Here is an 18,661-nt window from a genome sequence, read left to right on the forward strand (position 1 = left end):
TAAAAGATAATTCAATTGGCATCAGCAATACAGAAGGAGTAAAGAGACAGCTCCTTTTTGCATGAAGCCAACCAAATATTTGAAGGTCTGCTATGAACAAAGTACTATGGAAGTTAATAGAATCCATTTAGAAAGACAGAAACATGTCTGAAAATTCTGCTTCCAGTCCTCCTGAATAAGTCTTCATAATCAGAGAAGAGCAACTTCATAACTGTTCCTACCTTTCTCTCTAGTCTTTAAGGTATATTTTAAAAAGTGTATTGGTAAATGGCAGAGTAATCTACAACTGATTGTAATGAAATGATTAGGGATTATTTTTAGAATTTACTCAAAAAAGAGTACAGTATTTCATGCATTCATTTAATTTCTGACCACAAATACTTTAAATGCTACCTAAGCCTTAATATTTATATGTCCAGAATGAAATCTACATACAGTTCTCAAAAAAAGGTAACAGAGATTATTTATTTAAAAAAAAAAATCTAACGAAAGCATCAATAAAAGAGAAAACTGGTAATGTTACACCTTAATTTTTTTTTTTTTTTATTATACTTTAAGTTCTAGGGTACATGTGCATAACGTGCAGGTTTGTTACATATGTATACTTGTGCCATGTTGGTGTGCTGCAGCCATCAACTCGTCAGCACCCATCAACTCATCATTTACATCAGGTGTAACTCCCAATGCACTCTCTAATCCCTCTCCCCTCCCCCCTCCCCATAATAGGCCCTGTACACCTTAATTTTAACCTTAGAAATTCAGGACAGTTGATTACCTCTTTCAAGAAGATAAGCCCCACCATTCGTAAGCACCAGAAGTCCCCTTTCCAAACAAGAACTAAGACTAGAGATAAGACAGAGCAGTAAGAAAGGAAGCTCTAGGCTCCAGCCTGTAATCCCAGCACTCTGGGAGGCTGAGACGGGCGGATCACGAGGTCAGGAGATCGAGACCATCCTGGCTAACATGGTGAAACCCCGTCTCTACTAAAAAAAATACAAAAAAAGCTAGCCGGGCGAGGTGGCGGACGCCTGTAGTCCCAGCTACTCGGGAGGCTGAGGCAGGAGAATGGCGTGAACCCAGGAGGCGGAACTTCCAGTGAGCCGAGATCCGGCCACTGCACTCCAGCCTGGGTGACAGAGTGAGACTCCGTTTTAAAAAAAAAAAGAAAGGAAGCTCTAATTTTGGAGTCATTCCCTTCTCAGTGCAAATACAGTTTTCTGATACTTGCCAGCTGTGTAATCTTAGTCAAATTAGTTCAACTTTATGAGCCTTTGTTTCTTTGCTGTAAGAATAAAATGAGATAATTCATGGGAAACAGCTAAAGTCATCCATAAAGGTACATTAAGAACATCCTTGTAAATAGTCCCTAGATGTCAATCGCTAGAAATTTTGTTTTATTTACTCTGCTGAGGACTCTGTGTGATTTTTACTTTTTTTTATTTATTTGAGACACAGTCTCACTTTGTCATCCAGGCTGGACTGCAGTGGGGCAATCTCGGCTCACTGCAACCTCTGCCTCCCAGGTTCTAGTGATTCTCCCGCCTCAGTCTCCCAAGTAGCTGGAATTACAGGCACCAACCATTTTTGCCTTTTTAGTAGAGATGGGGTTTTACCGTGTCGCCTGGGCTGGTCTTGAACTCCTGGGCTCAAGTGATCTGCCTGTTTTGGCCTCCCAAAGTGTTGGGATTACAGGTGTGAGCCACCAAGCCCAGCAATTGGCTATTTGTGAATCATGAATTTTCTAGTGATAACAAATGCATGGCACTAAGAGTTCAATAGTCATGTTTGTTGTCATCCCTGAAATAGAATTGCTCCTCGGGAAGAAGAACTTACAATACGCTAGTGAAAAGCACACGTGCAGAACCTAATAGGCAACAAGGCAGAATGAATAAATACTGAACAGAAACAGGAAAGAGAAAAAGCCGACCAGGGATCTGCAAAGCCACAGGAAGATAAATGCACATTCTCTGGTAACATCAATTCACTTCTGAAGGTGAGGATGGAAGAGAGATGCTAATTTTATGTTAACACAAACAGCTATTATAGAGCAGAATATACAAAATATATAATTCCAAAAAATATTTAAGCTCAGATAAATCACTTTATAGAAATGCTTATGTTTAAGTGTATTGTGAGAAGTGACCATAATAACAGAGTATGAGAATAACAAGACACATTTATGTCGTGCTTACTCTTTGCCACGCATATAGTAACAATTCCTCACAACAGTCCTATTAGGTAGTTATTATTAGCACTACCATTTTATAGACAAGCAAACTGAGGCACTAATAGGTAAAGCAACTCATCCAAAGTCAAACAGTTCTCAGAATTAGGACTCAATCGAGGCAGACTGACTCCAGATGCTGTGCTGCTTGCAGTACGTAGGGCAGATTCCATAAGCAAGATGGAATTTGAGCTAGGGGTTGAAGAGTTTGATAAGTTAGGAGGAGGAGGAGGAGGAGGAAGAAGAGAAATTGTAATAATACTATTTAGCCTTAGAAGAGGCCAATTATAATTTGAGGCTGTGAGGCTATAGTTCTTTATGTTTTTGAAATGGAGTATCTCTCTGTCCCCAGGCTGGAGTGCAGTGGCACAATCTCGGCTCACTGCAAATTCCGCCTCCTGGGTTCAAGCAATTCTCCTGCCTCAGTCTCTCATTGGGACCACAGGCACGTGCTACCACGCCCAACTAATTTTTTGTATGTTTAGTAGAGACGGGGGTTTCACCGTGTTAGCCAGGATGGTCTTGATCTCCTGACCTCGTGATCCACCCACCTGAGCCTTCCAAAGTGCTGGGATTACAGGCGTGAGCCACCGCGCCCAGCTGAAGGCAATGGTTAATACAGAATCCATACTGAAACATTTTGAGAGACCCATTTTTAAAGCACAATAATTTTAGAGCTTATTTTAAAACACTGTAACTTTTCTGGTATTTACTAGACACTGTCTCGAATTTGCTTATTTATTGCTTCAGAATTTTTCTCAAGTTATTTCATGCATATATATTATTTCCCATCTGGAATTCAAGTGCTTGAATGTTTGCAGCATGAGAATGTGCCCATTACTTCTTTTACAATCCTTACCAAAACACAGCCCAGGCATTATAAACGGTGTTTAATTAATGTTTGTTCAATTGAACTACAATACTAAAGTCTCACACTACCTCTTACCCAAGGAAACAGATTTAGAAAAAAAATGGTTATGTCTCTAAAGATGATGTTTAAAATGTACTTAACAACAACAAAAAAACCCCACAAGTATTATCTGGTAGGAAACAGCAGAGGGAAACTTGAGAACAGAGGATATTTTTGTCAGTGACAGAGTTAATATAGAGACAAGTCAGCAAAGTCCAAACAAGAAGCGTGAATTAGTAAAAACACAAAGAAATGATAGGTGTGAGCCACCATGCACAGCCTGTTTTAGTTCTTTTCTAAAGTGGATACGAGATAAGTGGAATTAGGCCAGGGTCAAATTTATTTTAACCTAGTCTTTCCACTTTTGTTTCTTCAACTACAATTTTATTTGAATGGTTCACCTTCTCACAACTAGGTTTCTCCACTACAGAAAAACATGAAAGATAATTCTATGCCCATTAAAAAGGCAAAATGAAAATCTATGAACTAAATGGAATAAAACTGGTTCCTGTAAGAATTATGACCACCTTTACCGAAAATTTAAAAACTCATTGTTTTACTAATAGGGTGTTCCTGGAATTTTACAGGTAAAGTCTGAACAACAGTAGAGTAACCTCAAATTCCAAGCAAAGGTGAAGACAGACTTTGAGTAACAGCTACAAAAAGGTAGAACTTTAATGTGGGGAAAAGAAAGAGAGATCAGCCTGTTACTGTGTCTATATAGAAAGAAGCAGACATAAGAGACTCCATTTTGTTCTGTATTTGAGATGCTGTTAATCTGTGACCCTACCCCCAACCTTGTCCTTGCAAGAGACATGTGCTGTGGTGACTCAAGGTTTAATGGATTTTGGGCTGTGCAGGATGTGTCTTTTTTAAACAAGTGCCTGAAGGCAGCTTGCTGGTTAAAAATTCTGCCCTTCCCTGGGCAATGGAACATCTCCGTGTGAGACCCGATTGTATGCTCTGTTTACTGAGATAGGAGAAAACCACCTTACTGCATAAGGTGGGACTTGCTTGCAATGCTGCTAAGAGGTTTATGGAGATGTTTGCATATGCATATCAAGGCACAGCATTTTCCTTTGAACTTACCCAAGTCACAGAGATCTTTATCCATATGTCTTACTGCTAATTTTCTCCCTAAAATGATCCTATTGTCCTGCCACTCCCTTATCTTTAAGATAGTAAAGATAATTATCTAAATACTAAGGGAACTCATGCCGGGGTGGGTCCTCTGTAAGCTGAGCGCGGGTCCCCTGGGCCCACTTTTTCTTTCTCTATACTTTGTCTCTGTGTCTCATTTCTTTTCTCAAGTCTCTCGTTCCACCTAACGAGAAACGCCCACAGGTGTGGAGGGGCAGGCCACCCCTTCACTTTAATCCAAAGTTCAGTTCGAAAACAAACGCAGAGGATAGCTGAGGGTCTCGAAAGAGACCTGGAACAAGGAGGTACCAGTAGGAAGAGGCTACATAGGGAGTGACGCTGTGGTGGGGAGGTGGTGGGGAGGTGTGGAGGAGAAGTGAGACCAACAAAGTCATAACTACAGAAAAACAGGGTTTGCTTGTACTGTTGAAATTTACTTCATGAGAAGTATCAGTTTCTGAAGATCACTTTTAATCACAAAAGCATTTTCACCTGAATAATTCCTTTAGTACATGTTCTTTTCCTTACTGAAATGAAAGCTGCCCATCTTAGTAATCTTCAAAACAGTCTATTAATTTGGCAATGTCCCATCAAAAGCTAGAAAAGGGAGGGCAAGATGGTTCTAAAAACATAAAAACCTAATTCAATTTTTAAAACATTTTAAAGTAAAAACATGTTAGAACAAGACTTCCAAATGTTTCCACTCTGGTGCTTGCCTGAAGTTTGAAGGCCAAGTTTCCATGGATTCCTACAGGCAAAATTAATCTCCTTTATCTTTCACTGTGGGATGTGGGTGGAAGGTAGGGGATGGTAGCCAGGGGAAGGGGTAATGATAAAAAGAATTAAGAAATACAATGTGTGGCCGGGTGCGGTGGCTCACGCCTGTAATCCCAGCACTTTGGAAGGCCGAGGTGGGTGGATCACCTGAGGTCAGGAGTTAGAGACCAACCCGGCCAACATGGAAAAACCCTATCTCTATAAAAATACAAAAATTAGCCAGGCGTGGTGGTGCATGCCTGCGGTTCCAGCTACTAAACGGGCTGAGGCAAGAGAATCACTTGAACCTGGGAGGCAGAGATTGCAGTGAGCTGAGATCACATCACTGCACTCCAGCCTGGGTGATAGAGTAAGGCTCCATCTCAAAAAAAAAAAAAGATGTAAAAACATAATTTTTACGTGCTTCTAACTCTAACACAATTAAACCAAAACAAATTTACAAATTAGTACATGCAAAAAACATCAATAAAGTTAAAATAATAGTCATTTAACATAATGCTGCTCTGTAAAAATTAAAGTTTTGTTCACTAATGGAATACGGTATAAACTGTGACGGCACCAGTTCTTTCAAGTTCACACTCTTATTTATCATACGCACACAAGGATCCAACTCTCCTATCATCGACTACCGAGAAATCTTTGTTTCTAAAACATGATGTGATGTTGTCCCAAAGGCAAAATTTATTAATTTTACCCCCCACAGTTATAAACAGAAATACAACCCTGAGCACTGAAATCTCTTTTTTTTTTTGAGATGGAGTCTCGCTCTTGTTGCCCAGGCTGGAGTGCAGTGGTGCCATCTCAGCTCACTGCAAGTTCCACCTCCCGGGTTCAACCAATTCTCCTGCCTCAGCCTCCCGAGTATCTGGGAATACAAGTGCCTGTAACCACGCCTGGCTAAGTTTTGCATTTTTAGTAGAGACAGGGTTTCACCATGTTGGCCAATCTGGTCTCGAATTCCTAACCTCAAGTGATCCGCTCGCCTCGGCCTCCCAAAGTGCTGGGATTACAGGCGTTACAGGCGTGAGCCATGGCGCCCAGCAAGCTCTGAAATCTCGTATGAGAATGTTGTTTTGAAGTGTCAGTATTGTTCTTGAATAAGCTTATATTTTTTTTATCATTGAAATAAAAATAGGGAATTTTAAAAAATGCTAATTACTTTTTTCCTTTTCCACTTCTCTGTATTTTACATATTTTCTATGACAAACTTGTATTTTTTCTAGCTGCATTTCATGACAGCTTTATTGAGATATAATTCATATGCCATACAATTCACCTATTTAAAATGTACAATTCAATAGCTTTTTGCATATTCACAAAATTGTACAATCAATTCTAGAACATCTTATCACCCCCAAAAGATCCTCCCTGGCCCCCATACCCACTAGCAGTGACTTCCCATTCTCCTGTACCCCCACCACAGCCCTAGGCAACCACTCAAACCACTAATGTACTTTCTGTTTCTATAGATTTACATATTCTGGACATTTCACATAATTAGAATTATACAATATGCGGTCTATTGCGATTAGCTTCTTTCACTCAGCATGTTTTCAAGGTGTATCCATGTTGTACTATATACTGACACTTCCTTTCTTTTTATTGCCAAAGAATCTTCCACTGTACAGATACACTACCTTTTATTTAGCCATTCATCAGCTGATGGACATTTGGGCTGTCTCTGCTTTTTGGCTATTGTGAATAATGCTGTTACAAACATCTGTGCACATGTGTTTGCGTGAACACTTGCTTTTAATTCTTTTCAGTGTATACCTAGGAGTGGAACTGCTGGGTCACATGCTAATATGATGTTTAACTGACGAGGAACTGCCACGCTGCTTTCCATCAGATGTACAAGGGAGGGCTTGGTTTTCTCTATCTCCAGGTGTGAAGTGGTATATTTCACTGTGGTTTTGATTTGTATTTCACTGACGGCTAATGATGCTGGGCATCTTTTCACGTGTTTTTGGCCATTTGTGGCAAAATGACTATGCACAACCTACTGAGTTGTAAGTTGCAGATTTTTAAACTCAGGAAAATGACTTTTTAAAAAACAGTGGACATATGCTAATATGGCTTAAAAGTAAAATTAATGTAAATATTGAGGGCTGTGTTAGTGTAGAAACTTTCCCACTCTCCTTTACTCACCCACTTCTGGGAAGGTAGAATGATTTCTCTTATTGGCAAATTTGGTAATGCCTAAGCTTTACTGGCTCGGCCACCTTCTTTCTCCCTAGAGGGAGTCTGTCAGCAGAGGACACACTACTTTGCCATGCCGTTTCAGCTGGCCAGCCTTCTGTGAAGGAAGACATAGAGGAAATGAAAGTGAATCACGATAAGAAAGATTAGATAGATGAAAAAGAAGAAGTGGGATGTAACAGTATTTCAGATACAAAGACAAGAAATTTTTACAGGAAACTGAGGCCACCAGTTTGGCTGGATGGGGGAGGTAGAGCCTACTGAACCTGCCTCTAGACTCATGGTGCCCTTAATCCAGTTCAAGTCCTCGTGGAGAACTGTGAGGGTCACGACAACCAACACAGTCCCAACTCTTAAGTATCTCCAGTATCTCAGCAAACCAGCTCTCTAACTTTACCCTCTACTAGTCTTCTATAAATCTCCTTCTCTAACTAAAATGGGCAATTCATTTGCCTCTCAAACAAGGATTTTAAAAAATGAGAACATGGCCGGGCGCGGTGGCTCAAGCCTGTAATCCCAGCACTTTGGGAGGCCGAGACGGGCGGATCACGAGGTCAGGGGATCGAGACCATCCTGGCTATCACGGTGAAACCCCGTCTCTACTAAAAATACAAAAACTAGCTGGGCGAGGTGGCGGGCGCCTGTAGTCCCAGCTACTCGGGAGGCTGAGGCAGGAGAATGGCTTAAACCCAGGAGGCGGAGCTTGCAGTGAGCTGAGATCCGGCCACTGCACTCCAGTCTGGGCGACAGAGTGAGACTCCGCCTCAAAAAAAAAATAAATAAATAAAAATAAAAATAAAAAATGAGAACATGAGCCAGGCACAGTGGCTCACACCTGTAATACCTGCACTTCGGGGGCTGAAGTGGCAGGACCACTTGAGCCCAGGAGTTTGAGACCAGCCTGAGCAACAAGGTGAGACCCTGTCTCTACAAAAAAATAAAAAATTAACCAGACGTTTGTGGCACATGCAGGTGGTCCAGCTACCTGTGAGGCTGAACTGAAGTAAGAGGATCACTTGAGCCCAAGAGGTCGAGGCTACAGTGAGCAGTGGTCTCTACACCCCAGCCAGGGCAACAGAGCAAGGCCCTGTCTCAAAAAAAACAAAATTAGCTGGGTGTGGTGGCATATACCTATAGTCCCAGCTACTCTGGAAGATAAGGCTAGAGGACTGCTTAAGCCCAGGAGTTTGAGGCTGCAATGAGCTATGATCACATCACTATACTCTAGTCTATATAACAAAGCAAGACCCTAATTCTACAATAAATATACCAAATTCTACAATATACCAATATACCAATTCTACAATAAATATACCAAAATGTTAACACTTTTTCCTCTTAGTTGATGGGAATTCAACTATGTGCTACACACGTTTAAACAATCAGGTCTCACGAGTTTTTATTTTTGTACTTTTCTGTATTTTGCACATTTAAATGTAAGATTTTATACTAAAACACATTTTTTAAATCATTGAACCAAGGACATAAAAGTTTATTTTTAATCACTAAGAATGTTATGCAGGTCATTTAAATATTAATATTATTCCCCTCTTTAGAAAGAAAATAACCCAAATAAATACAAAGTAATGAAAGTTTAGCAAATTAAAATCAAAACACCCCATTTACTAAGTGCTCTCTGTGTGCCACACACTGTGGAAAGTCACTTTGACATGTGTTATCTCATGTAATAAATGTGTAGGTTTTTTTCTTTTAGAAAGTGTATTTATCAACCATTTCAGTAGATATCCACTGCTTAGGACTCTATTTTAGAGCACCACCGAGACTCTTGCTGTAATTGCCAATAACCTACAGAAACAGGAATTCCTACAAAACCAGTTTTCCAGGGCACAAAGTGGAGACCTCTATCGTGGAACTGTATAGATCTTAAAAAGTAACTCATCCAAACTGTTTCACAACTTTTCACAATAGGTTTACTGAACCCTAAGTCAAACGAGGTGGCATTTAAAATTCTAGTAAAATGAAGAAATAAAATTCTATACAATATATACCAAATGAATTATAAATTATACTAACCAAAAGACTTTTCATGTATATTTCCTGTTTCTTTTTTTAAAAAATTAAATCTATGTAAAGTCATTCACGACATTAGCCATTAAGCTAACAGGAATGTTGGGTTTCAACAGTCATTCAAAATCTACCATATTTCAAAATTATACACTAACATGACATATTTTCTTGCATATGTATATCATAGTGTATAGGTTAAATGGATTATCAATAAATTAAAATTAATTTATGAATTTGAGTAGGATAAAGAACATAAAATCTATATGTCAAACACAATTTTAAAAATTACAAAACCTAAGCCAGGAGTTCACTAGCTTATTTCTTCTCTTCTTATGAACACAAAGCAAAAACTCATTAATTCTATCATTTCAGAGGTTATAATTTCAAAGAGTTTAGGCTGATGTTTACTTTTAATTAAGGCTTTCATTTTCTCACATATCCCTTTCAATCCATCCTGCATATCAGAGGCAGATTAATCTTCAGAAAATACTATCTTTCTGTTTTGCATAATAAAAGCCATGACCTCACATACTTGTGGAATGAATAATTTTTATGTCTCAAAAATCTATAATAATATCCTATGGTCTGGTCATTTAGCCAGCATTACTCCAGTCTTATGTTATTACTGAATATCAAAATAACCAAAACAACACTGTTCAATTCAGATGAGTCTCAACAACATCCCACTATCCATATCCTTTTATCTGGCTCTAAACTCCTATTCCTTGATTACTCTCATGCCCTTAACCCAGCTGTTCAACCACAAGAGTGCCGAACTCCTGCCAATGTTTTGGTCACGTTAGTCAGCCTCATCCTGGCACTACTTCCTTTCCTATCTAGTATCGAATCCACGTATCATCTCTTGCTACTCCTTAGTCTTCTTACATTTCTACTGCACTCACCCTATAAACCACCAGCCCTGATCAATCTAACTACGTTTTCTGCTCCTATCACCAATCTGCAATCTATTGCTAAAGAGCATCACAACTACACAAACGAATAACTCTCTCAAAGCAGTATCCATGAAACCTCAGCTAGAACCTTAATGCTGGCCAGATGTCCTTCCTCCAGAGCTATTCTCAACCTTCATCACCGGTCTCCAGTCCCCTACCTGCCCATTCCTGGCTCAGCAGAGTCTCACCTGGACAAGTAAATAGAAGCTCCACCTCCATCTCAGTAGAAGAATGTTTCTATCCACTCTTCAAGGATAATTTTTCTACCTATTCCCAGTTTCTCACCCACTCCTTATTCATCAGGGAACATGTCTGTACAATCAAGCTCTCTATGGACCCATTCTTCTCATCATCACAAAACAGCAGTTGCCTTTACCCTAATCCCAGGTCTGTGAATAACTCTTTGGACTTGCAGCAAAAACTCAACCACAATAATTATTCACTTTTCTAGAAAATGCACAGAGGACAAACAAATGATTAAAAAAAAAAAAGTACCCCACAAGGTACTAGAAAAATATAAAGAGTAATTCCTAAAGGTATAAAAGATAAAGGCAAAAAATACTTGAGGAGCCAGACGCGGCGGCTCACACCTGTACTCCCAGCACTTTGGGAGGCCGAGCCAGGGGGATCACTTGAGGTCAGGAGTTCAAGACCAGACTGGCCAACATGCTGAAACCCCATCTCTACTGAAAGTGCAAAAATTAGCCAGGTTTGGTGGCGGGTGCCTGTAATCCCAGCTACTTGGGAGGCTGAGGTGAGAATCACTTGAACCCAGGAGGTGGAGGCTGCAGTGAGCCAAGATCATGCCATTGCACTCCAGCCTGGGCAACAGAGCAAGACTCCATCTCAAAAATAAATAGATAGATAAATAAATAAAATACTTGAGGAAGATTCGTTCAGATTTGTTCTTTGACTCACCATGACTTTTCTTCATAATCTTTTTTTTTTTTTTTTGTGATGGAGTCTCACTCTGTTGCCCAGGCTCGAGTGCAGTGGCGCGATCTCGGCTCACTGCAAGCTCCACCTCCCAGGTTCACACCATTCTCCTGCCTCAGCCTCCCAAGTAGCTGGGACTGCAGGCGCCGCCACCTCGCCTGGCTAATTTTTTTGTATTTTTAGTAGAGACAGGGTTTCACCACGTTAGCCAGGATGGTCTCAATCTCCTGACCTCGTGATCCGCCTGCCTCGGCCTCCCAAAGTGCTGGGATTACAGGCGTGAGCCACCGGGTCTGGCGCATAATCTATTAAATTATTTTTGTTTTAAATAAAATACTACTAAAAATGATGCTTTTACACAGGAATCCTTATAAAACCATAGCTGCTTATCAGATAAATTTAGGAAAGACACACAATAACCAACTAAGTCAAATTGATGCTGTGGCTCTTGTCCTTTTATTGAGTAACATACTCCTTGAAAAATCTGATGAAACCTGAGAATTCCCTCTGAAAAATACACGTATTGTGCTTTGGGAGGCCAAGGCAGGAGGATCGCTCCTGGAGGAGGCCATGAGTTCCAGACCAGCTGGGGCAACACAGGGAGGACCTATCTCTACAAAAAACTTAAAAAAAAAAAAAGTTAGCTGGGCATGGCGGTGCACACCTGCAGTCCCAGCTACTAGGGCGGTTGAAGTGAGAGGACTGCTTGAGTCCAGGAGTTTGGGGCTGCACGGAGCTATGATCATGCCACTGGACGGCAACCTGGGCGATAGTGCGACACACTGTCTCTAAAAAAAATGTTTTAAAGGAAAAGAAAAAATACTAATTTTTGAATAACCATGTTTTCCTCAAGTTAAAATTTACCGACCTTTTAAAAAAATATTTGGAGCACCATTACTTTGTAATCAAGAAGGAAAAAAGAGGCAAAGAATAAGATTTGCACTTCTATCCCCCACCACTTTCAAGTTTCTAATAAAATATGACCTATTCTGACCTGTCAGCTTTCCATGGAAAAAACTAAAAGGTGAGGGAAGCAGAATAATCTAGAGAGACAGTCTGGGCCCAGGTTTTCACTTACACTGACGAGTTGGAGGAAAATGGAAACTCTCCGGCAAAGCACATGGTTTCACACAAAGCATTACACAAGTACGTGGAAGCTTCACTTACAAAACAGATACTCTTAGAATATGTTTCCTCAGCTAGATACGTGTTTCTGGAGCAGAATTTCTGCTCATAAGGTTTTTGTACTCACAGCTATACTCTTTGAGGCGTCAGGGAAGGCAAGCCACGGACACACGGGTTAAAGCTCTGTTGGCATTTGAAACTGGGCAATCCCTAGTTTTCCCCAGCTATACAGTGGAGAAAGGAAGGATAAAAAGCCCGTAGGCATCAGAACGCATGAAACTATAACCAACCAAGAGGTCACTTGATATCATAAAAACTAACTTCTTGAATTAAATACTATTTTACTTTAGGTTATTTTGAAATACATCTTTCTCCGGCTAGAGAAAAGATAAGCTTTGGTGAATATATGATCTATTATATTAATTTTAAAGCAAGAGTTCGGGGGGGGGATAGCAGTAGAAGATATACCTGATGTAAATGACGAGTTAACGGGTCCTGCACACCAACATGGCACATGTATACATATGTAACAAACCTGCACGTTGTGCACACGTACCCTAGAATTTGAAGTATTAAAAAAAAAAAAAGAGTTCAAATGAAATACTAATAAGACAGACTATCTTCTCTCTTCCGAGTCACAAAACATACATTACATGATTAAAACAGGGAAGACAAAGGGCATGACTTCTAATCTTGGCTCTTTACAGTGCTTATCCAATGCTACAGATGCAACTCTAACTGGCATGGCAAAGAACTCAACAACAAAATTTTAAAAATCCTTGTAGCAAAAATAATCTAGAGATTACTGTCTAAATTATTTAAAATAAAGCCTGATGGCTGAATTTGAATTAAGATGCCACAAATGGGTATCAATAATGACTTTTCCAGGAAACTAAATTTCACAATAATTATAACCAGTATAATTTGCACAAATGTCCACCCCTCTTTTCATCTGAGTTGACTCTGACGGAGGAAATCATGTTGGTTACATGAATTCTTAAAAGACCCAATCTAAGTAAACTTTTTCATGCTTCACAAGTGGAAAACAAATCTAAAATGTTCTTTGTTGCTTCATGAGGTAAAAACAATTAACTCAGGCCTGGCGCGGTGACTCACACCTGTAACCCCAGCACTTTGGGAGGCTGAAGTAGGCAGTCTGCTTGAGCTCAGGAGTTCAGGACCAGCCTGGGCAACATGGCAAAACCCTGCTTCTATTTTTCTAAAAAATTAATAATTAGAAAAACCACATACCTGACACAAAAATAAATAACTCCACTATTTATTATTCAACAAATAAAACACATTTTTGGCTGGGAGCGGTGGCTCATGTCTGTAATCCCAGTACCTTGGGAGGCCGAGGCAGGAGGATCACTTGAGCTGACTCAGGAGTTCAGGACTAGCCTGGGCAAAATAGTGAGATCTCATCTCTATTTAAATAACGAACCACACAAATTTTCACAAAAATAAATCCTCACGGAAAAATCTTAGGTAACATTTTTCAGTTCATCTAAAAATTATTTTTAAGATTTAGTTGTATACTGATAATAACAGCTGCAGAAGAGAAAAATAATGAACAAAGACAATGCATACAAAAAATCAAAATATAAGCAGTATGCTATCTAATACTAAAGGACAGCAGCATTTGATCTTACAAAATTCCCAAATTTTTTAATAACTTATTTCAAAATCTATAACATAAAAAGTACTTTATTTAATTCATGTATCTGTGCATTTTTGAGACAGGGTCTTACTCTGTCACCCAGGCTGGAGTGCAGGGCACAGTGGTGCAGTCATGCTTCACTGCGGCCTCGACCTCCTGTGCTTCGGTGATCCTCCCACCTCAGCCTCCAGAGTAGCTAGGACTACAGGCGCGAGTCCCAGGCATGGCTGAGACTGGCCAAAAAGTATTTTTAAAGGTTACTTTACCTTCATTCAAATTAGAAAACCACAGTAACCTAATTCACTGAGTTTTCAAAATGCAGCTAAGATAGAAAAAAATATGTAATTATTTAATCAGGCAGTGGCTCTCCAGGAAAAAAACAGGGCAACTATTCTCATAAGAAAATTTAATACATATGCCAATTGCAAAATAATGTTAATTTCTATAATTGCCTAGATACTGTCAATTTAAACATCAAATGCCCAACTGCCAATGAAAGGTGACTAACCAGACAGTGCGGCACATGCCTGTAGTCCCAGCGCAGGAGGCTACAGCAGGAGGATCACTTGAGCCCAGGAGTTCAAGGCTAATCTGGGCAACATAGGGAGACCTCATCTCTAAAACAAGTAAATAAATGTGACAAAATTTACCATTTACTGTTTCAGAATTTTTCTCAGTCTAAAAGGAATTTTAGTTTGAGATTTGACAAAATACTGACAAGATACTGACTTGTCAGTATTTTGATAGGCACAAACTGTCTTTCCTTTCCACATGGCTAATGATGATGAAAAACAGGAAGTCCTAAGAGACGGAAGGGTGGAGGGTATATGGCAAAAAGTTTCCATCTCCAAAATGTTAAAGAGCAGGATCTCAAAATTAAGATATCTAGTCTTAGATAAAAGGCTATCTAGTTTTAAATTTAAAGGAAAACATTATTATTTTCTTATAGAACATCCACACATCGCTCACAAAACAAGCAACATCCAATAACTATACCCCTTCCCCAATCCTGTCTTTGATCCTCTAACACTCCCCACAGTCCCTACATTGTGTCAGGTCTATCATGACTATATTTGACATAGGGAGTTTGTTCACTCATGCCTTTAATCCCAGCACTTTGGGAGGCCGAGATGGATCACTTGAGGTCAGGAGTTTGAAACCAGCCTGGCCAACATGGTGAAACTCTGCCTCTACTAAAAATACAAAAAATTAGCTGGGTGTGGTGGCACATGCCTGTAATCCCAGCTACTCGGGAGGCTGAGGCAGGAGAACTCCTTGAACCCGGGAGCTGGAGGTTGTAGTGAGTCGAGATCTCACACCACTGCACTCCAGCCTGGGCGATGGACCAAGACACTGTCTCAAAAAGGACAGACACTGTCTCAAAAAGGATAAAAACATTTTAAGAAATCTCAAGCTATTATAAGACGTCAGAATTCTGCTAATGATGTGTTATTTAAAGAATATTACAAACAATTATTTCAAATGCTTAAAACACAAAATTATTCCCTGAAAGGATATATAATTTCCCCCATGAGAATGATTCCTACATAAAGGAAAGCCTGTATTCACGTGAATCTTGAAGGCCCTAAACTGGAAAGGTTACATAACAGTATCAAGACACACATATATTAAGCTACAATTTCTCAATAAGCATATAATGCTTTTAAAGCCCATTTAAACCTTATCAGGGTTTTTTAAAAACTGAAGATTACTGCACTACCAATTACTCTTCCTAAAATAACTACAATAAATTTGCTAAGACTCACTTGTAGAAACCAAGCAAAGTATTTTCTCTCTTATCCAACTAAAAGGGTGCCAATGAACGGCTATCTAGTTTTAAATTTAAATGAAAACATTATTATTTTCTTATAGAACATCCACACATCGCTCACAAAACAAGCAACATCCAATAACTATACCCCTTCCCCAATTCTGTCTTTGATCCTCTAACATTCCCCACAGTCCCTACATTGTACCAGGTCTATCATGACTGTATTTGACAGAGGGAGTTTGTTCACTGACCAGGTAAATTAAAATTTCTTCATACCACAAAGGTTGAGAAGAGGGCATGTTTCCTGTATTAAACTACACTGAATATTAATTAGGCCTTCAGGCTAATTTTGTCGAGGTAACACACTGCAGCTAAAGTAGTATTTAGGGAAGTTTATTAGAGCACAGAGGTCAAGACAGGAACAATGATGGGTCTGACTGATCCCCATGGAGGTTAACTGGCTTTAGAGCTACCTTTGTTACAGCAGCTCTGAACCAAAGACGGTTCTGTGTAAATCACCACCCTTGTTGCAAAAACAACTTAAAGCACGTATGGAGAGAGTATGTCAGTTGCTTTATATAAAAACTGCCATCTTTTCTTTTCAATTTCCCTAAACCACCATAAGCAAGTTAATCTTTTACTTTACTCAGGCTCCCAGCATTCTACAGCCATAAAACCTACTCTTCCTTTCTAAATGTCACTCAAAGATTTGATCTTTCCCTTGATAAGAAACACCAGGATATAAAGAAGCACATTTTAAAAACTCTTAGCCTTACCTGAAACTGATTCAGAAAATAACTCTGCAACAACAGTGCTCTATCTGTTCACAATAAAGTTCAATCTTCTTGTAGGTCCTCAAGTTCTCCCTACAATTTAGTAGATAGAAACTCACTGTGCCTCGACACACTGTTGACGTGTAGATGTAAATAACTAATAACAATGACACGCCAGGAAATGACTGAACACTATTCATCTTATGAGCCTCACGAAACAAGCATGGGGCTCAGCATTAACACAGTCAACACTAAGAGAAAGAGGCTGGGCATGGTGGCTACGCCTGTAATCTCAACACTTTGGGAGGTTGAGGTGGAAGGATCATTTGAGCCCAGGAGTTTAGGGCTCCGGGACTGCCACTGCACTCCAGCCTGAGCAACAGAGTGAGAATCAGTCTCTAAACAAAACGAAACAAAACAAAAACACTAAGAGGAAGAGACTTAGAACTCTCTTCCTGCATAGAAACTTCTCAAATTGAATACCACAGCACTTCAGGAAGAGGAGTTTTTAATTTACCCCACAGAATCAGACTCTCAGTGTAGGAAGACAGCTTAAAAATCACCTGAGGATCTATCATCTGTGCTGCTCAGAAAGGTAACATTTAGCTACATGTGACTATCGAGCACTTGAAATGTGGCTTCTCCAAATTGAGATGTGCTCCAAGTATAAAATACACACCAGAGTTTATAGATTTAGTATGAAATAATGTAAAATAGCTCATTAACTTTTAAAATTGATTTCACGCTAAAATAACATACATAGGATTAAACAAAATATACTACTAAAATTTTTCTGTTTCTTTTTACTTTATTAATATCACTACTAGAAAATTTTAAATTACTTACACAGCTTGCATTGTATTTCTATTGAACACTGCTGCTACAGACCTACAACCTCAATTCTGACAGCAAGCAAGGACTATCGCTTGGCATTTCCCAATTACGGCTGTCATTTAAAAGCCAAAAGAAGCTGGGTGTTATGGCTCATGCCTGTAATGCCAGTGCTTTGGGAGGCTGAGGTGGCACGTTTGCTTGAGGCCAGGAATTTGAGACCAGCCTGGACAACATAGCAAAACTCCACCTTCACAAATAAATAAATATATTTAAATGTAAAAAGCAGGAACAAAAGTATTTTCTCTTTGCTACCAACTTAATTGAGAGAACAAGATAATTCTGGAGATTATAAAAATCATCAGCAGAATCACTTTGTCTTGGCACCATTTTAAAGGTGTGGTGGCTCAGGCCTGTAATCCCAGCACTTTGGGAGGCTGAGGTCGGGGGATCACCTGAGGTCAGTAGTTCAAGGCCAGCCTGGTCAACATGGTGAAACCCCGTCCCTACTAAAAACACAAAACTTAGCCGGGTATAGTGGCAGGTGCCTGTAATCCCAGCTACTCGGAGGCTGAGGCCGGATAAACTGCTTGAACCTGAAAGGTGGAGGTTACAGTGAGCCAAGATCGTACCACTACACTCCAGCCTGGGCGACAGAGTAGACTCCATCTCAAAAAAAAAAAAAAAATTACTTCAAAAAGGCACAAACAGCACGGGAGAGAAAACCACACTTCTTAATAAAAAAGATGGGAAATACTGCACAGTAATCGAGTTTTTCTAATAAAGTATGTCTAAATCCTGATCGTAAAGTTCATCTTTAAGGTGAAATCAACATTCTCAGCACCTGGGACCTCAGAAAAAAATAAGATGTACAAAAATCTGTCTTTTTATTATTTAAGTACCTTCAATTACAAACAAGTGAACCATCAACACTGTAAAAAGGGAATATTACAATGTAATTCTCCTTCCCAAAACCAAAAAAATATAATAACACTCAAAAGCAAAATTAAAAATGACATCAGTTTTTCTAGGACTCAGTAGGCTAACTTTGGTCCACAAACATTATGAAATAAGACAGTGCATTTTAAAATATGGTTTTTTTAAAAAACCACAATGTGTTTATTTTTCTTTTTCTCTCTTTTTTTTTTTTTTAAAGAGACAGAGTCTATGTTGCCCAGTCTGGCTTCGAACTCCCAGCTGCAAGTGATCCTCCCACCTTGGCCTCCCAAAATGCTGGGATTACAGGCATGAACTACCATACCCAGCCACCACAATGTTTTTTTAAAAGTATATTTAAAAAGTAAGTAATTCAACGACACATTTCCATGATGAAC

At 39.5% G+C, this 18,661-nt stretch overlaps 1 protein-coding gene across 10 annotated transcripts in view; it reads right to left on the bottom strand.

Moving 5' to 3' along the window:
• Window positions 1–18,661, bottom strand: part of CNST (consortin, connexin sorting protein) — a 107,139-nt gene that overhangs the window by 86,816 nt on the left and 1,662 nt on the right. The window contains exons 1-2 of one of the 10 annotated variants that reach the window (XM_023216136.3): window positions 16,500–16,851; window positions 7,200–7,347 (exon numbers count right to left, since the gene is read on the bottom strand). The exons of 7 other annotated variants lie outside the window; for them this stretch is intronic. The gene's annotated coding sequence lies outside the window, so the exon portion shown is untranslated. Of the gene's footprint in view, window positions 1–7,199; window positions 7,348–16,499; window positions 16,852–18,661 lie in introns of those variants that run through there. 2 more of the 10 variants (XM_023216134.3, XM_023216133.3) reach the window with 2 other exon arrangements.

Source organism: Piliocolobus tephrosceles, chromosome 1 (assembly GCF_002776525.5).
Source record: "Piliocolobus tephrosceles isolate RC106 chromosome 1, ASM277652v3, whole genome shotgun sequence".
Taxonomy (NCBI): domain Eukaryota; kingdom Metazoa; phylum Chordata; class Mammalia; order Primates; family Cercopithecidae; genus Piliocolobus; species Piliocolobus tephrosceles.